General features: G+C 49.3%; 1 protein-coding gene across 3 annotated transcripts in view; it reads right to left on the bottom strand.

Moving 5' to 3' along the window:
- DAG1 (dystroglycan 1) overlaps window positions 1-15,265 on the bottom strand; it is a 32,352-nt gene extending 17,087 nt beyond the window's left edge. The window contains exons 1-2 of one of the 3 annotated variants that reach the window (XM_017732331.1): window positions 15,125-15,265; window positions 8,870-9,144 (exon numbers count right to left, since the gene is read on the bottom strand). The gene's annotated coding sequence lies outside the window, so the exon portion shown is untranslated. Of the gene's footprint in view, window positions 1-1,681; window positions 1,784-8,869; window positions 9,145-15,124 lie in introns of those variants that run through there. The other 2 variants (XM_017732334.1, XM_017732332.1) reach the window with 2 other exon arrangements.
- Window positions 15,266-21,339: the final 6,074 nt, after the last annotated feature.

The raw sequence follows: 21,339 nt of genomic DNA on the forward strand, positions 1-21,339 counted from the left end.
TCCAGACTGCATTCAGACATGGCACAGACCCACAGGTCTGTGCCACCATGTTCCTCTTCACAGACTACTTGCAGGAGACCAGCGGATTTGTGGAACAGGACAGAGCCATTTGGGATCCTGGGGCAGCTGTACTGCCCACTCTGGCATCCCAGAGTGGGTTTGCAGCCAGCACAGACCCTGGTAACTAATCTGCAGTAACAAGTGGAATGGTGGGTTACACAGGATGGCAGGACAGACACACAGACCAAGTAAGTGTTGTTCAGTGCCAGGAGCACACAAGATTGGGTTCCCTCATGCCTTGAGCCAACTCCTTTTTCCCAGGCTGAGACAAGTGGCTCCAAATTCCCAGAGCAAGCCAGCACAGCTCCTGACCACTGGCTCCCAGTACGATTTATTTTAGCCTGTCCCATCTGCACCATGTGATGCACATCAGGCTGTCCCAAGAGACCCTGGAGCCAGTCCATGTGGGAAGGGAAATCCCACTTCTTCTTGCCCTTGCAGAGCTCCTGGAGCAGCACAGCAGGGCTCAGCTGTCCGCTGTGCTGTTGCCAGGAGGGTGTATTGCCCACCAGAGGCTTGCAGAAGCAGGCAGAGGGTCTGCCCATGCAGGCACCCAAGCCCAAGGCTACCACAGCAGGCTCTAGGAATAACAGGAGAGATAAGGTTTGGTTGCTCTCCCTAAAGCCTGAGCTCTAGAGAAGCTGAGGCAGCGTGTAAGGACCTGCACATTCGCATCCCTCGGTGGCCCTTTCACAATAAACCCCACACAGAGAAGGGCTGACACTTCCCACCCCAAGATAACGGGCCCAGGGCACAGCTGCAGCCAGCACAGAGGGCTGTGGGTAGTAGGAATTAGGAGCTGAATGCAATAACCTCTGGCTACAGGATCCACGAGGCAGATACCTGATCTGACCACTGTTCTGTGGAGAACTTGTCTCAAGTGAAAGGCAGAAGAGACAGCAGAGCCAGGATAACATTGCTGGGAACCACAAGACAGATGGGAGGATGGCTGGTGAGAAGGTCAGCACCACAAAAAAGCCCACTCCCTGATGGTCTTGTGCTTCCAGCTGCCTGAGCTGACTGGGAGGGGAAGATACCAGATGAAACAACAGGGAGGGCAAAGCCACTGCAGTGATGACGCCTTGTCCATGAGCTATTCTCCTAAAACCTGCTCGTTGGAAAGTCCTGATGCGTATGGCAAGCACAGGCAGGATCAGAGACTTGTAGCTGGGGGAGGAATGTGGCAGCAGCCCTGTGGCTGCTGTGGGGTCAAGTGCTATCAGGGAAATGTGGCTGCCTTTCACCACTGCAGTGAGCATCCACCCCTGAGCAGAGGACACAGCCAGACACACAGTGTACAACTGCACGAGGCTGTAGAAACACCTGGAGAGGCGCTTCAGGTCAGTCCCTGCCCTGTTACGCTGCAGTGGAGCTCATGCATGAGTGTGGTGCAGCTCTGTGTTGCTCAGCCAAATGACATGATCCAGCCTGGGGAGTTTTTGCTGGATGGAGAGGAGCATTTGGGTAGAAAGGAGCTGGTTCTTGATATCTGTGGTGAGCAGGAGAGGAAGATGAAGTCATCACCTATTTCAGAAACACTTATCAAAGCAGGCAACAAACACTGCCCAATACGTGCCACTCAGCCCAGCAACTGGCCATTATGTGCTCGTGTGACACCTACCTGCAGGTTGCAAATTCAGAGTTTCATTTTAGGGAAACTGCAGAAGAACAGGCACAGCATATAGAAGTGAAGCACACAGGAGGTATAGGAGGAATTCAGTAGCTGATAACAAAGAACAAACAGAAGAGCTGAGAACAAACTTGCGCCACCAAAAAAAAAAATCTCTTAACACAGCTCCACCTCACCACACAATGGACAGAAGCTGAAACACTGCCAGCCTCTCACAGTGTGTGAAGGAGGAAAAGCAGGGTGGTTCCAGCTATCAGCAAAGCTGTACAAGGCACTGCCCTGCAGTGCTGAGGTCCACATGGACTATCACTGCCAGGTGGAATACTTTTTGAGACAGGAGATCCCCTGCCTAAAGCCAGTAGTGCTGCTCTGCAAGTCCACTAGCCACCAGCACTGTGGGTCTGGATGCAGCTGCAGAAGAGTGCATGTTACCTGCAGCAAGGCTGGAACAAGCACTGGGGACCTGCCTGGTGCCTCTGCCTGGTTCAAGAGCCCACACCTCACACGGCACTACCATGGGTACAACCCTGACTCAACTGAGAAATCATCCCAGCTGTATTTGGAAAAAGCCAATGTTCTGGGTCATTGTCCATGACCGGTGAGTGGCACAGAGCTGGAGCTCTCCGGGAGCAAAAACCTCAACGCTTCACAGTTTCCCCCAAGTTCAAAACAGGGCCAAAACCCAAACACAGATGGAATTCTGCAGGCGGTTTTCTGCTGATCTCTGGGAAGCATCAGGCCATGGAGTTGACTCACTTAGACAGCACTTCCCAGTTATGAGGGAAGGCTGGACCACCCCAGCTTCTCTACATGGCACCATGCTCCTCCTTCCAGCAGGATCTGCACTGCCCAGTTTCACAGAACAAACACAAAGGTTCAGGTTAGTCCTGAATTTCAGGATGTTTCGTTCTGTCTGATCTTCTGAAAGAACCGACTTTCTCTTTATTCTCCTGCTTCTGTGAGAGCTCTTTTGGTCTCAAGTTCAAGCCTTCAGAGTGTTGGATGAAACATCAAAGTCAGTATCAACATCTGCTTCAGTCCTAGTGCTTGCTGCATGTGCCAAGGTTGATTCCTGATCTCCAGTGCCAAACCCCCTCGCAGAGCTACGGAACTGGGCCTGCTTGGTGAAGTTATGATGCTGCACCTGATACGATGCTGACTTGTCAAGGCAATGCTGCAACTTGCTCCTTCTCCGTGCAGCTACGAGACCCACTGACATGGTAAGGACATGCCGTACCTTCATTATCCAGGAATGCTGAACAGTGCAGGCAGAAGATGGGACAGGACAAAATAGCTGCTCCCAGCCATGCATTTTCCCTGAGACCTTTCCTTCTGCCCATTACAGACACAGAAGTGTGGGGCCAGGGGAAGCATCTCAGCCAGAGGAGGGTGGCTGTCCTAGAAACGACTCTTCCTCTGTGGCTGATTACGGCACCACTTCGGCAAGAACCAGTGAAAGTGAAGTCTCTGTCCAGCTGCATCTAATCCAATTGCTCAAGCACACAATCACATCACTGGCCTGCGGTAATTAATCACCACCAGCATATTAATGCCACTGAGCCGAGCGTGCAGAAAGCTCAAGTAACTGCTGTGCAATTCTTGACTCTGCTTAAGAAGGTATTTAGGAGTTAGGAGGAATCACACTTACCTGATTGCTTATTTACCAATATCCTCATTAAAGGAAGCATTAAATAAGTGGCCTTTCTCTAAGGAAGCAAACTCAGATAAAAAGAGTCGGTGCACCTTTGCAGAGCAGAGCTATTGTCTCTGCAAAGATCTCCCGTGCGTGTTTGCACAGGAGCATCTCTGGGCAAGTCCTGTCAGCTATCGCGCGCCTGCGAGTCAAGAAAAAAAAGGCGCTCTGCCGGACGTGCTCCCCGCTCCAGAACACGACAGCAGGCACCCCCGGTGCCAGCCTGGCGGCATGGCCCAGGCAGAGGCGGCTGGTGCTCCGTGCACGTCTGCGCTGTGCTGAAGGAGTCCGGGAAGGGGGGCATGAAGGACAAACTGCTCGGGGCAGTGTGTCTGGGCACAGCAGCCCATCACCAAATTATGAACTAACAGTGTCCTCAAGCCCAAGAGCATGCCAGCCTGCACTCTGGCATGTAACATGTACAAAGAACACCCTGGAGCGTGAAATTCAGGAAAGTTTCTGTGCCTGTCCTGCTCTGGACATACCCTGAAACAAAGGCAGCAGCCCTTCCAACAGACTACGTTATAGGCTATGGGAAGCACAGCAAATGCCTCTGGGGGTTATTTCCAACCTCAGTGGCTTCAGCCACGTACATTCACAGATGACCCAAGCTCCAGAGGCTGCTGCACACAGGATGAGTTACAGAGAGGGACATACAGCAGAGCAACTGCACAGAGACACCCTGGTCCCACACAGACCCAGGGCAGGCAGCTGCCATGAGGGAACAGGCCAGGCAGAGGACAGAAGATTCACCACCAGACATAGCTCCCCACTCCACAGTGCTCGGAGTGATGGCATCCTGTCCTGCACAACACTAACCAGGCATCCCTAGGGATGGTGGCCTTACACGGAGACTGGAAGACAAGCTCATGCAGTGTCTGGTTTATCGCTGCACTCACAGCTGCCTGCTCAAAGCCACGTTTTCACCAAAACCAAAACAGCAGTAGCTCATGATCAGAAATCGGACCATGAGAGACGTGCCTGGGTGGGGAGCCCCAGATCAGCGCTCCTGAGGCCCCGGGAGGCCCTTCCACTCTCTCCCCTCACAGCCATCAATAGCTGGTCACCCCAGACACCATCAGCTCAGGAGGCACCAACCAAGCTGTACTCGATTCTTCACCATAAAACTTCATTTCAACATGCTGTGCTCACATGTATTGTCACCACATTAAACATGGTGAAGGTGCCCAGAAGTGACACCCAGCCCAAAGGACATATGCACAAAAAGAGCTGGTTTTTTTCAGCCTTATCCCTTCTTGTATTTCTGCACTGCTTGTCTCCAGCACATCTGGTATCAGTAACAGGAAACCCTAATGCTGAGAAACAATCTAGGGGAAAAAAACCAAACTCAAACAAACCCAAAACAGCAGCGCTAAAAATGCGTGCTGGGCAGGGAAACAAGCAGCACCCTCCTGCTGATGGGGAACTTGGCTGCAAACTGTCACCAGCTTGTTGCTTTCAAGTCCCAGAGGCCACAGGCAGCTTCGTGACGCTTGTGCGGGAAGTGGTCACAGCCATCGACACCTCACGGTGGTTTTTATTGTGCTAGAGCAAGCACCGAGGTATTTAACTTTCCTGTAGCTGAGAGGAAGCTTTCTGCTACCTTCATTACCACTCTGTGATAGTGAGAAAAGAAGCAAAGAGCCTAATTTTCCTTTCTGCCCCTGTACTGCATCTGTTTGTCCAGAAGCTGAGATACTACACTGCCCTCCCCAGCTGGGTACCCCATTCCCAAAAATACTTCTTTTCCTGGAAGAGGTAAGCACTGAGGATATGCTCTGGTAAGCACTTCAGCAAGTGCTGTGCAGGAGAGGAAGCAGCCTGGCAGTCCCAAAAACCCCCACAGCCAGGGCACTTCTGCTGAGGTACGTGCAAGGGGCACTGCAGAGCAGCAGCAGAAGCGCAAAGGACACCAGATCCCTTTTGGCAGCTGGACATGGAACATGTTTTTTCCCCCCTGCAGAGCACATTTCCCTCTGCTGTGGCAAGACTTGTTCTGGAGGCAGCACCTTCCCCAGCCTCCTGCAGTCCTGGGGAGAGAAGCATGAGGGATGAGTATGGTACCCACAAGTGCCTCTCAACTACACACTTCCACACTGACCTGACAGATTTGCTGGAAGACTATCTGGATATCCTCCTGCTCATCCACCCTGCTGGACTGGCCCCTTGCAGGCTCTATGTGCTCCTTCCCCTTTGCTTGAGCCATGTCTGGAGCATCCGCTGTGCCTGACCTGTGGCAGTGGGCGGCAGCTGCAGATTTTGGCTAGGCAACTGCTCCTGACTCTTTGATGAAAGTTTCAGCAACCACAATCAATCCCTTCCTCCACTTTGTTATTCCCAGACAGCCAACTCAGATCGTATCTTCAAGTGCATTCAGTTGAAAGGAAACTCAGATATTATCTTCCCAAGTATTTAGAAGGCCTCAGAGATCTTTTTTCCCCCCCTGTAATTACAAACGTTGCAGCCAAGTAGAACTGCCATTTGTTTGCTGCCAGCAGCCAGGAAAAATTAGGATATAAACATCCACCAACAAGCCAAAGCAGGGGACAGCTTCATCAGTGCCACCCCACACCTCTTGCATCCTGTGAGCTGGCCCCACCTCAAGGGAAAGCTGGTAATTAATCACCACCAGCATATTAATGCCACTGAGCCGAGCGTGCAGAAAGCTCAAGTAACTGCTGTGCAATTCTTGACTCTGCTTAAGAAGGTATTTAGGAGTTAGGAGGAATCCCACTTACCTGATTGCTTATTTACCAATATCCTCATTAAAGGAAACTCTGCCGGACGTGCTCCCCGCTCCAGAACACGACAGCAGGCACCCCCGGTGCCAGCCTGGCGGCATGGCCCAGGCAGAGGCGGCTGGTGCTCCGTGCACGTCTGCGCTGTGCTGAAGGAGTCCGGGAAGGGGGGCATGAAGGACAAACTGCTCGGGGCAGTGTGTCTGGGCACAGCAGCCCATCACCAAATTATGAACTAACAGTGTCCTCAAGCCCAAGAGCATGCCAGCCTGCACTCTGGCATGTAACATGTACAAAGAACACCCTGGAGCGTGAAATTCAGGAAAGTTTCTGTGCCTGTCCTGCTCTGGACATACCCTGAAACAAAGGCAGCAGCCCTTCCAACAGACTATGTTATAGGCTATGGGAAGCACAGCAAATGCCTCTGGGGGTTATTTCCAACCTCAGTGGCTTCAGCCACGTACATTCACAGATGACCCAAGCTCCAGAGGCTGCTGCACACAGGATGAGTTACAGAGAGGGACATACAGCAGAGCAACTGCACAGAGACACCCTGGTCCCACACAGACCCAGGGCAGGCAGCTGCCATGAGGGAACAGGCCAGGCAGAGGACAGAAGATTCACCACCAGACATAGCTCCCCACTCCACAGTGCTCGGAGTGATGGCATCCTGTCCTGCACAACACTAACCAGGCATCCCTAGGGATGGTGGCCTTACACGGAGACTGGAAGACAAGCTCATGCAGTGTCTGGTTTATCGCTGCACTCACAGCTGCCTGCTCAAAGCCACGTTTTCACCAAAACCAAAACAGCAGTAGCTCATGATCAGAAATCGGACCATGAGAGACGTGCCTGGGTGGGGAGCCCCAGATCAGTGCTCCTGAGGCCCCGGGAGGCCCTTCCACTCTCTCCCCTCACAGCCATCAATAGCTGGTCACCCCAGACACCATCAGCTCAGGAGGCACCAACCAAGCTGTACTCGATTCTTCACCATAAAACTTCATTTCAACATGCTGTGCTCACATGTATTGTCACCACATTAAACATGGTGAAGGTGCCCAGAAGTGACACCCAGCCCAAAGGACATATGCACAAAAAGAGCTGGTTTTTTTCAGCCTTATCCCTTCTTGTATTTCTGCACTGCTTGTCTCCAGCACATCTGGTATCAGTAACAGGAAACCCTAATGCTGAGAAACAATCTAGGGGAAAAAAACCAAACTCAAACAAACCCAAAACAGCAGCGCTAAAAATGCGTGCTGGGCAGGGAAACAAGCAGCACCCTCCTGCTGATGGGGAACTTGGCTGCAAACTGTCACCAGCTTGTTGCTTTCAAGTCCCAGAGGCCACAGGCAGCTTCGTGACGCTTGTGCGGGAAGTGGTCACAGCCATCGACACCTCACGGTGGTTTTTATTGTGCTAGAGCAAGCACCGAGGTATTTAACTTTCCTGTAGCTGAGAGGAAGCTTTCTGCTACCTTCATTACCACTCTGTGATAGTGAGAAAAGAAGCAAAGAGCCTAATTTTCCTTTCTGCCCCTGTACTGCATCTGTTTGTCCAGAAGCTGAGATACTACACTGCCCTCCCCAGCTGGGTACCCCATTCCCAAAAATACTTCTTTTCCTGGAAGAGGTAAGCACTGAGGATATGCTCTGGTAAGCACTTCAGCAAGTGCTGTGCAGGAGAGGAAGCAGCCTGGCAGTCCCAAAAACCCCCACAGCCAGGGCACTTCTGCTGAGGTACGTGCAAGGGGCACTGCAGAGCAGCAGCAGAAGCGCAAAGGACACCAGATCCCTTTTGGCAGCTGGACATGGAACATGTTTTTTCCCCCCTGCAGAGCACATTTCCCTCTGCTGTGGCAAGACTTGTTCTGGAGGCAGCACCTTCCCCAGCCTCCTGCAGCCCTGGGGAGAGAAGCATGAGGGATGAGTATGGTACCCACAAGTGCCTCTCAACTACACACTTCCACACTGACCTGACAGATTTGCTGGAAGACTATCTGGATATCCTCCTGCTCATCCACCCTGCTGGACTGGCCCCTTGCAGGCTCTATGTGCTCCTTCCCCTTTGCTTGAGCCATGTCTGGAGCATCCGCTGTGCCTGACCTGTGGCAGTGGGCGGCAGCTGCAGATTTTGGCTAGGCAACTGCTCCTGACTCTTTGATGAAAGTTTCAGCAACCACAATCAATCCCTTCCTCCACTTTGTTATTCCCAGACAGCCAACTCAGATCGTATCTTCAAGTGCATTCAGTTGAAAGGAAACTCAGATATTATCTTCCCAAGTATTTAGAAGGCCTCAGAGATCTTTTTTCCCCCCCTGTAATTACAAACGTTGCAGCCAAGTAGAACTGCCATTTGTTTGCTGCCAGCAGCCAGGAAAAATTAGGATATAAACATCCACCAACAAGCCAAAGCAGGGGACAGCTTCATCAGTGCCACCCCACACCTCTTGCATCCTGTGAGCTGGCCCCACCTCAAGGGAAAGCTGGCAGAGAAAAGTGATGGGAATCAAGGGTATAAAATGGATCCTTCCTGAAGGAAGCTGGAGGAGAACGAAGTGGGATGCACTGGGGCACTAGGGAGATGGGGAACAAGAGCCCACGCTTCCCTCTAATAAAAGGACCAGAAGCCAAACTAACCCAAACAAAATGGGTTTTCTCAAGGATCCAGTGGGGTCATGAACACAAATGCTTAAAAAAAAAAAAAAGGGGGGGGGGGGGGGGGAGACAATTTTAAAGAAGGCAGAGTTACCAAGGCAGCGTTTCTGGCTCAAGCAGCACTTGATCCCGGGATGGCATTCAGGGAAATGATGACTCGCATTCCTCTCCAGGCATCTTCTCCTGGCTGTTATTGGAAAGGGCATATAGGCTAAATATACAGCTGCAGCAGGGCAGAGCAAGGGTCTGTCTGCCTCAGGGCATGCACTGTAATGTGGCTTTGGTTTGGCTTTGGCTTCACTTGTGTTTCCAGTGCCCAGCCAGCCAGAGCAAGTCCCTAAAAACTCTGCTTATAACTCCTGGTTTTGTCTGAAAACAGAGAGAGAGAGAGAGTGTGTAAAAATCCTAGTATTTAATTCTGTGTTTAAGGGAATGTAAGCTAAAGCTAGTACTAAAATCCACAGGAAATTAAACTAGAAAAGTTTATGAAAAAAAAAAAAAAGATGGGACTAAGATCTTCTCCCATACAAATGCCATAAAAATGCATATTTTGAAGATAAACACAACAGATGTGTGTATATATATCTATATATACATGCACACACACACACACACACACACAAATGCTTTATAAGTTTCCAAGATTTAATAAAAACCAGAACTCAAGGCACCAAGATAAAACAGGGAGTTTTGACTCCAACTTTCTCTTTAATAAGGAAAGTTTTGTATCATGCTGAATTTGTCACTCATTCTGCAACAAAGACCATGGCAACACAGAAAAGCATTTTAGCAGAAGCCATCCCATCCTGCAGGAGAGCTGGGACAGAGGACACTGGGCTGGCAGCTGAGGCACCTGGAGACAAGGCAAGAGAGCACATGGACACAAGAAGTGAAACACAAGATGTCACTTTTTAAATGTGAGGACTACGAGGCATCGGTGCCCGACCTTGTGTTCCTGAGCAGGCAGGTTGTTCCCCAGCAAGCACCAAAGGACATGTGCAGGAGCAGCTGGCGTGACAGTCACCACTGTGTGTCCTGTCCCCTGGTATCACTCACCATCCACCAGCTGTTCTGAGTCTAATTCACACCCGTTAATGACCTTTGATAGAAGTCACCGAGCTGGAAAGTGGGTTTCTATCAAAGAAGAGGTTTCTGCTGCTTCACAAACAGGTTTAAACTGAGCCACACCATCACTGACAAGTCACTGCAGCCTTTCCTCTACCCCTTGCTCCAAAGGGACAAAATCATCCACAAGCTTCCAGCAGCACTTGAAATCTTAGCCTGGAAAAACACTCCCTCCCTAAGCTGCTCAGCTGTACCGTGCAAGAGATGTTCTTTACAGCTGTAGTCATGAGCACTGAAACCAATGAGGCCAAAAAAAGATTTACATCTCTTGCTTGATTTCTTAATTGAATTAAAGGCTGAACAAAACCCCTTATGAGACTTCAGAGAATCCACATGGAAGAGAAACAACGAATATCCTAATTGGAGAGGAAGCTTCCACTGGACATTTTGTCTTAATAAGTATTAAAGAGTCCTTACAAAAAGAGAAAGACCCTGAGGGATAAACTCCTAGGTGCATCAAGGCAGGAAATCTGGAGTTTTGGAGTACATTACATGTTGAATGGGTCACATAGAGGAGGGAGGTGAGCTTCAGTGTCTTTTTAGCCAAAACTCTTCCACCTAACCACTGTCTATTTTTTATTTATTTAATTTAAATTAATAAAGTACCCTTCTGTCAAATTAGCAAGCAGAAGCTACCAGAGGGGTAAAAGACATGAAAGACACTGACAGGCAGGGTAGTTCTGCAAATCACCTTCTTAGGAAACTTGATCAAACTTCCAAATCCTGTTCTGAAGGAAACCCTTCTGAGGCTCCATCTCTGGCCTTACACCTGAGCCAGAATACTCATGGCAGGGCCCCTGCCTGTGCTTTGACATGCTTTTTTCATCACTAGAACAGCTTTTGGGCCTCCCTAGGACACACCGGCACTGGGGCCACCAGGCAAGCACTGGCTTTGTTAATGGTACTGAATGAATCATGAGCACCCACGCGTGGGCAGCTTGGGCAGGGGATCCTCCAGTGCCAGGAACACAGTGCCTGAGGGCTGCAGGCACCAAACCCAAATCTGAAAAGAAGAAAGTGTTGGTGGAGGTTTCAACTCCAGAGTCACCTCAAAATGCTGTTTGGCTGGAGTGCTTTGTGGAGACAGCCACATTCCAAGGGTTTATAATCACCTGCTGGGTATTCCACAAAATTCCTCAGATAATGAAATATTTCTAGCAGGTCCTTGAAAGTGCTCAAGCACTGTAATTTCCTACAGGTTGGTGTCACAGTGTCAGGACTGAAGCACTAAGCACAGGAATGGAAGGCAAAGCTTTGGATCTCTCCCCTACCTGCTGCTGCTACCAAGGGGAGGCAAAGCACCAACAGCTGACATTAAGCGGAGACAGGAACCAAGGAAATCAACACCAACAAAAAGCCATTTTCAGCACTTCAGCTGCGTATGCAGCAGTATTTATATTCTTTGTGGCAGCGTAACTAAGGGCAGGCACATTCTGTTTAGAAACATCCCACCATTCCATCAGCTTCACCACCCCACCCTGCAACTCCAAGCCAAGGCATTAAGATTCAGCTTCATGGAGTTTCTCAGCCCTGATTTATTACTCAGCTAGCAAGACTGCCACAGCTCTTAATTTAAATATCTTTACCCCCCAGTGACTGATGCAGAGCAGCCTGGGCATCAGCTGTGGACCTCCAACTTTTAGTGCTTCTCATGAAAACTGTTCTAAACGCTTCTTGGCAGAAGGAGATAGAAATGTTCCAACTTTAACCATCAACCATAAAATGGGAAAGCTGCGAAATGAAGCAGCATTGCTTCCATGTCACAGAGGCAGAGAAGCTTCTGGAGGAGGAATTAACTCCCTAAAGATCAGCAGCTTCCAGCTGGGCAACACACACTCCTTTAAACCTGCAGAAATTCAGGAGTCACTAAAAGCCATCAAATTAATAAACTCCTCCTGCAGGTGCACATTTCTATAGATGCCTTCTTTTCCTGGAGACCAGGAGTGAAGGGCTGGATTGCTTCAATGACACTCTCTGCTCCTCACAGTCAGCTCTGGCCCAAGCTGGCCACCCTTTCCTTCACAGGGCAAGTCCAAAAGCAAGAGAGCTCCAAGAGCACAAGCTTACTGAGGCAGAAGGACAGTGCATGGCTTCACAGGTCCATCTCCTCCCCAACTGCTCTGGTGCAGGAAGACTGATTTAAAACAAGCTGCATTAATTTCACTGGATTATATTTGAGCTAAATTATGTTGTTTACCTGCACTGTGTAATTATAAAATAACCCTCATCTGGTTTTGACCATGGCCTCAATGGCTTCAGCCAGGAGCAGGGAAGACTGGAGTTGCTCATCACAAGTCCACTGATGCAGAGATAGCTCCAGTTTTTCTCCCCACCCTGCTCTGGAATTGAGAAATCAAACAAGTTCAATTATTTCAAGGCCAGACCAGACTTACTCACTGCAGAGAGTATCAGTGAGATTGAAGCTTTTTTTTAAACACTAACATTTTGCCCCATCCATACGGATAACAGGACACATCCAGCCACAGCTCAAGCTCATTCCTTACACCAGGAATCATGCATTCAGGATCTGGGCAAGAAGGGCCAGAGAAACAACCCTGACAGCACAAAGCCAGGTTAACTAAATATTGTGCAGGGTAACCTGCTCCTCTCTCACACAAGGAAGTTTCAGGGGTTGCTCCGAGCAATCCCCCTGCAGCAATTCCAAAATAAACATCCTGCCATTCCCTGATCCCAAATTCCACAGACAAAAAAGTCCAAAGGACTTAAAAATAGGATCAAACTGTCCTGCTCAGACACCAGACAATTTATTCAAAACTGGGACCCAAGGACAAACTGGGTAAAGAGCATTCACAGAAGAAAGGGGAGGCAGAGAGACTGCAAGGACAAGACAAGGAAAACTTATGTTTTCCTTCTATAAGCAGCCACAGAGCCTGTGTAGTGTAACACATTGGCAACAGTTAACTAGCTGGCATGGTATCTGGTATCAGACCAGAAAATGGCCCTGAGGTTTAGCCACAGCAGAAAAAAAATCCAGTAATTTTTCCCTCCTCCATCTTGTACAGGTCAGAGATGTTGAAAGCAAGACCTGAATGCTTATGAGGAAAAAAACCCTAAATTACAGTGTATTTCAAATAGTGTGAGCAAAGGCTGCATCCCTCTATTTTGACTTGCAATTGCAGTTTTTACACAGGAGACCAAAGCTGCTTGCCCAGCTCACTGACACTGTGTCCCACAGCTTCTTAGGTGACAATCTGGATGGCTGTGAAGGGACAGCAGCATGGACTCACAGCTGCACACTGACATGCAAGATGGCAGCAGCTGGGGCAACTGAAGTGGGCAGATTAAAACATGAATTTAAAGTTATAAAGAGAAAAAATGGAATAAGATGAGGCAGATCCTGTACTGACTTCATTCCCAGTGCAAAGAAACACAGTGGAGCACGGGATGACTCCTTCTGCAAGAATCCCAAGAATGGGGGCAAAGTCATCAGAGCTCCAATGTATGCCCCAGGAAAACAGAGTTGGATGCCATTCTGAGGCAACAAGGAAAATTAAACCAGCATTCAGCTCGGTTTTGTAATAATTTGATCCTCTCTGAGCCAAGCATCATCTTCTCTTGCTCACTGTGTGTGTTTTGGACACCCAAAAACCACTCTCCCCTTCACATCTTAGCCAAGTTAGACATACTCTGTGTAATGTAACCCTTTGTACTAGCAGTGCTTCTATGCCCCTACTTCCACTACTTGCAGCTCTGCTCCCACAGAACCACCCTCTCTGCCTTGGGGCACCCAGAACAGAGCAGAGCCCAGCCCCAGGCACAGCCTGTGCTGATGACCTCGGGAGAGAAATGACAACAGCCCCACTTCCCAGCCAACAGCCACCCACAACAGTCCTAAGTGTTCCCAGAGCTGTGTAACAGCAGACAAATGCATCTGTCCTTAATCACTTCTGAATCCACCCCCCGAGTCACTCTCACTTTGATTTCGGCTCAGCACTTGCCTGACCTTCATTGCTAATTCGATGTCCAAATCCCAGTAATTAGTTTAAGAGGGCATCCTGTTACTGAGCACCCACTGGACTATCCCTTGCTGTTCTCACAGTCACATTCCTATGGCTGCACCTATATCTCGGTAAGTCTGAAATAATCCCCAGAGACACGTGAGGGCTCACTGCTATCAAACAGCACAGGACAACATAAACAGTTTAGTAAGAGCGTAAGGGCTCTATGGAGAGAGATGCACAAGCACCGCAGGAAAAAAGGCAGTCTTGGAGTTGCAGGGAGGCTGTGGAGCTCTGAAGGTGTGTTCACCTTGCCTTCGCTTTACAGAGCTGCTGCAGATGTGGGGAAACAATTAAACTGCTTATCACAGTACATCCCATTCAGGTTCCAGAGCGAGAGAGCAATTCCAATCCCCAGGTGGCAAGCGCAGCAATTAGGTACCCAACAACACGCACCAAAGCTTTGCTCCGCTTATATTAACTTCAGTGGTTACACAGGATTTCCTTGGCTCACTGTCTTTAACAGACTGTTGGTTCGGGGATGAGATCGGGCCAGTCCTGCGGCACCTTGTTGAACCTTTTACAGCATTTGGAGGATGCAGAATAGCCCAGATGTGGGCAGGGAACTTGCAGGTAATTCAGCTGAGCCAGTTACAAAGCCTGCTCACAAATCCCCATTTCCTCACCTGGAGGAGAGGGGCTGGGCTGAAAGTTAAAAAAAAAAACAAAAACAAAACCCAAGTTACACCACAGCCATGATCTCCGCAACATCCCCATCTCTGAAGAGTAACTCTGGATTGGCCTCTTCTGAGCTTCATAACGGGTTGTAGGGGGAAAATGTGGTTTTAGCAGCATCGGTGCATCCCTTATAAAGCAGAGACACTATGCCAAAAATAACGTGGCATACTAGTTACAGTCACCAAGCACTCACTTAGCAGCTGTCTGATCAGGGACCACAACACTGTCCACACAGCAGCATCACCACAGTCAACTGCTCAGAGCAAACAAATCCAGGCTACAGATCTGAGACACCTTCCACACACACACAAAAAGCTTTCAAAGGTAATGATCATGCCTCCTACTGCAGGCAGCAGCAGCCAGACTGCTTCTCACCTATTCCTCAAGACCTTATGTCAGCCAGGAGCTTTGCTCACTGCTGTAGACTGAGCCTAAAGCCCCCTCTCCCAACACAGTATGATGATGCTCTAGGTAACAGGCAACAAGTAAAACCTCAAGGCTGCAAATGAATTTAAAAGTCAGAATACCTGAGAATTAAGGTTGTCTGTGAGCTGGTCTCAGCAAGTACCAGTTTACTGCTTTTCTCCACCCCTACTCCAGCTTCTCTCTGCCTTTGGGACAGGCAAGCCCATCACCCATCCATGACTGTCGGCACGCAGCCCAGGAGAGACTGGATCCTGCTCCCAGCACTGGGATAGTGGCAGTGGCAGCACCTCCCTCCCACTCCTAGCAATGATTCAGCCCCTCAGGCCCCGGGCTGGAGGAGGTCCTGGATGGACAGGATCTATGAAAACCAGTCTACAAAGCACTGGTGAACTGGGAGCCTTGCAGACCCCTGTAACCTGATAAGATCCGTAAGATACAGGGCATTTTGCTGGGAGGGGAGAAGGCACATCCATTGCAATCAGAGCCCGGGGCCGCCAACCTTCCATGCAGCCTTTGTGCCACCCAGGCACATCTCAATATAAGCAGTTAGGGGCTGTTTGGTTTTTAAATACTGACAAAATAAAACTTTTTAAAAAATCCTTTAACTCTTGGAAATTGCTCAACTGCTTCTGCTGAAAACCTGAAACAAAGCCTGAGGCGGGGACACAGCATGGAAATTCAGGCACGGGAAATTCCAGTGCGAGCAGTTAAGTTCAAGAGTTAAACTCGACTCCAGACAGTCTCTGTGGCAGGTAGTGTGACCGGTGTCACCCAGACACCGCTGCTCCACGCTGCCCTGCGGAGGCAAAACTGCCCCAGCAGCTAAAGCAGGCCACCCCACACCCAAAGCGTGAGCCTGAATCCACTCCAAGTGGGAGTTGATTTAGGAAAGTCCTGCACGAGGAAGCTCTGGCCAAATCACTGCAAGTGGGAGGCAACTCCTCGGGAATGTGCTGTGGGGCTCACGGCATCTGGACGTGCGCGCTCCCTGGTTACCGCCGCTACGCCCTGCTCGGTAACTGCCCTTGAAGGCAGCTCCATGGGAACATTACTCACCAGCTGACCCACTTCCCGCTGGGAGCTGGGCAGGGCAGCGGAAGCAGGCCGGATGCCAGAGTCCACAGGCCAGGGGCAAGGTGCTCCAGGAGGGATGCGGTCAGGTAGCACTGGGAATGGCACTGTGACTGGAATTGCTGCTTCAACTGCTGCTAAACCGCTCGAAAATCTGAAGGCAGCACCTCCCAACACAAGCCCCCTTTAGCCAAGGTGGTGCCCTGTGAGCAGAGTTTGGAAAGAGCGCTTTGCTGTTGGGAAAAGGGACGTTTCTGAGATCTTTATTCTGTGTTGTAGTCCTGCCTGCTCTCTTATTCTCGCTGTGCTTATTCCTTGGGAAAGCTATTTCTTTCTTCCACTGCTCTTTCATAAAACCAAGAAACAATCTGAAGAAAAACTGATAAGAAGGCTTGGGGCAGATGTGCCTTCATTTTTCTTAAAGATATCAACTATGTACATCAGCAACGTCCCTACAAAGGCAAACCACTGTGAACTGGAGCTGGGTGCCCAGAGCACTGCAGACAACAGCAAGATCCACACCAGCTGAAGTAGCCAGGGAAAATACCTGCAAGCCATTGAAAGAGAGGTCTGATCACATCATCTGCAAGCCTGTGGCTTATTCTGGGCTTTGCAAGACACAGTGCACAGAAATGGAGTGGATCCAAAGCACTGGGATAACACACGAATTCTGACACAAGCACAGCAGCCAGAATGAAAGCTCGGAGGGAAAAGCATCCATAATGTCGTTTGTGACTGTAGGTTTGCTCTGCTTGTAACATACACTGCCAACACTCCCGGGAAAGCTGCTTAGAGATCAACAGATAAAGGCTTTTCTTTCGCCTGTTATTTCATGTAAATCGGGTTGCCCTGTTACAAAGAGGCATTTCCATATGAAGTGAAAGGTGCTCAAAAAATCAGCAGCAGCCACACCAAACCATGGTTCAATCTCTCTGAACCCCCGATGAACAGAGGATCCTGCTCCCCTTTTCACAGGCACAGATCTGCAATCCAGAGTGTCAGTCTTCTCACTCAAAAATAAGAGTGATCTCCTCAAAGCACCACCTTCTTAAAACAGGGTTTTGTCCACTGAAATAACCCTAGCCTCCTCTGAGATATGAAGTAATGTTTTGAAAAGCAACAGTGCAGCAAATTCAATTAACTAATAGAGTCTGTCTTCTGCTTGGGCACCATGGAAGCAAGACTTCCCAAATCCCGTCCCTGAGATGTGGCATGTTGTTGATGAGGTGTGCTGCTGCAACCCTTCCACCGTGATTTACTGGGTCTGTCCCCGGCTTCCCCTTCTTCTGGCCTCCTGGAGCAGGGAGTCCTGCACCAAGCATGGCATGCTCCAGAAAACCAGGAAATCTACCCTGCTCTTAACTTGAACCTTGGTAGAGGCTGGAGGGAGTTGGAGAAGACGGGAGTAAACCAAGCCAGAGGCAAACAGTAGCTCTTTAGAGGAATAAACCACTCGTCAGCCTGTCGTGATTGATAAGTACATCTGCCAGTCCCCACCTGCTGTGCACATTCCTGGCATTTCTATCAGCAGCATTTTTTCCCCAACTGCTGCAGAGATTTAAAGGAAGGGAAACAGGCCCCAGCTTAAACAAAATGAAGAGATACCAGGCCAATTTTCTTGCATCACACTGGGCAATCTGCTGAAGGGGTTTATTGCAGGAGCCCTTGAAGGTTCAGAAACTTGTAATGGGTGTTACGTGCTCACCTTTGCTCTTTCCTGCCATCATACCTCTATTAAGTTCCTGGCAGATAAAGCAGGGGGCTCCAAAAAAGTCTCTGCAGCCTCCAGCCACACAGCCAAAGTAATTTTCTGCACTGGTCAAACACTCCCTAGAACACAAGGGAGATAAGGATATGAGAACACACCGACTTCTCCAAAAGAGAGACAGCTCTGCTGCCTTCCCTGCAGCTGATGAGCACGGGCAGCAGGGAGACCAGGCAGGACAGCTGTTTGGAGCAGCAGCAGATACTGCTGGGAGGGCAAGAGAAGGAGTTTAGTTCTGGTTTTTAGTCCTGAACATGGGCTAGGAGTTTCTCCTTTTCATCATTAGTTTTAACACGGTGAGAAGGTGGTGGAAAATAAACCGGTCCAATTATAGCAGAGGGTGGAACATGAGCCTGCTTGTTGTCAGAATAGGAAAAAGCAGCTCTGAGGAGCTCTAAAGAGATTCAGTGTCTAAGTTCCCAACCTCTCTGTCAAACTCGATCAAAATTAGCTATTAGGATCAAGTTTATTAGAACACATACCCATACTGAAATCCTATCAGGCTGGTTGCTGCGAGGAGCCAAGGCAAAGCCGCGTTTCTGGAGTGTCCCAGCACCCATCTAAAGTGATCTCCTTTCACTGAAGGATGAACTCACACACAACTGCAAACAAATCTATGAGGTTTTACTTATTTCCAGTCTTTGGGGAAGGAGGGAGGAGGCAGCAGGAAACAATTGCAGCTTTCCCCACGCCTGGAAGATGAGCAAAATGTGAACAAAGTTTTGATTTCAGCCCAGGGTGGATATTTCCATGGCAGGCACCACCATTCCTGCGGGCAGAGAGAACAGCAGAGCCTTTATAAAATCAGGCAGAGTGCAATACAAAATCTGACTGACCCTGGACGCTTCTGGGGAAGAGCCCAGTCCCAAGACCTGTGGCTTCGAAAGGACACCCCAAACCCTGGGAGCACCAGCCACTCCTCTGCACACAGTTTTTGAGTGTATTTCCCAAAGCTGCCACACTCACATGAAGGAGCCCAAAGTTAGTGGTGGTGAGGAGAAGGGGAGGGCAAGCCAGGGGTGAGCAGTGTTTGATTAGCCAGCTAATGCGTGCAGCTGTCCTCCGGTTTTACGGCCCTTGGAGGAAATTTAAACAGGAACTTTCTATAAATTAACTGCCCATAAAATGAGCATGTTTTCTCAGCGCACCAGAAGGTCGGGAAAGGTCTGCTCAGCCCCCCCTTCCCAGGACACGGCCAACAGCCTCCACAGTTGCTGTTTCTCTTTCTGAAGCACGAGAACGTGGATGGAGCCCGTGCAGCAGTGAGCTGGCAAAAGCACGCTCACAGAGCAATCAGAGTCATTCTCCATTCACAGCAAACTAATAATTTGTCTTTCCCCTAAAATCCCCAATGCAATCCAGATGTCTAAGTAGTCTTTGTCCCAGAAAACAAACTATACCCTGGCCTCGGAGAGACGGCTCCGGCTCTGCTTGCCAAAGTCCTCGCAAGGCTGTTTATTCTGCAGGAGCAACATACACATTGATTTCAACTCCTGCCAGGTCTCGAGGCTGCAAGCGATAAGGTGGTTATGGACACTCTCCCCCAACCCTTCTGGTTTCCTTTTCCTTGAGAGGATTATTTAAGAGTTGCCCTTAGGGATATTCTGTTGAAAAAATGCACCTGACATGTTCCCAAGTTTTGAGGAAATCAGGAGGATGAGAAAAGCCAGGGTGAAGCCAATGCAGCAAACACGGGACATAAAAGAAATAAAGCAAATTGCTCAAGGGTGCATGAGGAGGACAAGTGTGTGTGGTCACCCTGAGCCACAGGAGGAGAGGCCCTGCCACCAAGGACCCTGGGAAGGGCAGTTTCAGCAGGGGACAGGCTGGATCATCCCAGGAAAGGAAGAATGAGGCATTTGGCAGAAGGGCTGAATTCCTCTGGCAACAAAGGTTAAGCACACAGCTGCACCTGTCCCGGGGAAAGGGACCCATGCCAGGTGGGGAAGGAGATCACAGCCTCCCCAGCATCCTGCTCTGGGACTGTCAGGCAAGAGCAGCAAGTTTCCCGTGGTGGGGGGTCAGCACAGAGCCCTTCTGTCACACTGGCTCTCCCAATCTGCTGGCAGCAGCCATGGGCTGCAGCACGCCAGGGAAAAGCTGTCCAAAACACCTATGGAAATGTTTGGAAGAGCTGTAAATAGAGTTTGGAAAACAAACGCTGACCAGCCACACAACTCTTCCAGGAATATATTAAGTGTTAGTGTAGTTGCATTCCAGTCCCTGAATATATTTTCTATAAATAAGTATTTTAAATCACTTTGTTTCAAAATTTATTATATTAGTCAAGTGCAGTGCAATGCTTCACATTTTAGACCTGCAGGCTGCCAGCCAAAATTGCTGCTGATTTTTAAAACTGTGTTGCACTACCTAGGGTATGGCATAGAATCATTTTTAGGTCTTTTTTAGGTGCTTTTCTACAAACACATTTCTTCTGTATTGTAACATCAGGTCTCTACCAGTACATCACATTCTGTGGATTAAAATATCTTTATTCACAAACCAACAACAATGGGTTTCTTTTCAAATCTACCTTTTTTTTTTTACCTGTTTTTACAGGCCAATAAGCAAAAGAAAATACACCAGTAACTCTGCATGCAAAGTAACTCTCTCAAGAACTAGGTATTTTTGTCATTGACAAAGCCACAGTACGTTCCACTGGCAGCAATTTCTGGGAGCTCCGTTTGAGCAGTGAGCATGGCTGCCAGGACACAAGTACTGCACATAACAAGCCAACTACACTGCAGACATGCCAAAGCTCCCCAAAGGCCCTGCTCCTCTAAAGACACTGCAAAGAAGCATGCACAGGGAAAATGGATCATCCTGTGTCCTAACCTGGGTATCCTGTCTACACACAGACCTCAACCCGTGCACTTCAACCCAAACACACTGCATTCACAGGGATATTGAACCCTCTTGCAGAAGGGAAAACCCAGACACAGCAGCTGTGCTTTTGGAAGGTCCAAAGCATCAGCAAACAGCAGGGTATGGCTAAGGGCAGATCCTGCTCCCCAGCACCCATGCCATTACAGATACAGGTCCTTGAGCACCAGATACCAACAAAACACAGCTTAACCTTCAGAGCACAGACTTCCACTGGCTCTTTACAGTACACAAATATTAATATTGACAAATAAATTCAGGTCTGCTTAATCCAAAACACACAGCGCTGTGGCCAAGCTTGTGTTTTGTTTGGAGAACAGGCCAGACACTCCGAGCCTGGCTGCCTTACCTATTTTTGAAAGCCAGACTTAAGTCAACCGAACAGATAATAACCAAGCTGAAAGCCCAATCCTCACCACAAACCCCTCCTGCTCATCAAGCTCTTGAAACTGAGAGGGGGAAAACACCCCCGGGGTACTGCAGTTATCTCCATCAGTGCTGTGGGGAGCTGGGGAGAACACATGCTTGCCAGGCCAGGTACCTGGGGCAGGTAAGTGCCTGTCAGTGTTCCTCACCACTATCAGCTAAATCAGCTTA

The sequence above is a fragment of the Corvus brachyrhynchos genome, unplaced genomic scaffold, assembly GCF_000691975.1.
Source record: "Corvus brachyrhynchos isolate BGI_N302 unplaced genomic scaffold, ASM69197v1 scaffold4, whole genome shotgun sequence".
NCBI classification, from domain to species: Eukaryota; Metazoa; Chordata; class Aves; order Passeriformes; family Corvidae; genus Corvus; species Corvus brachyrhynchos.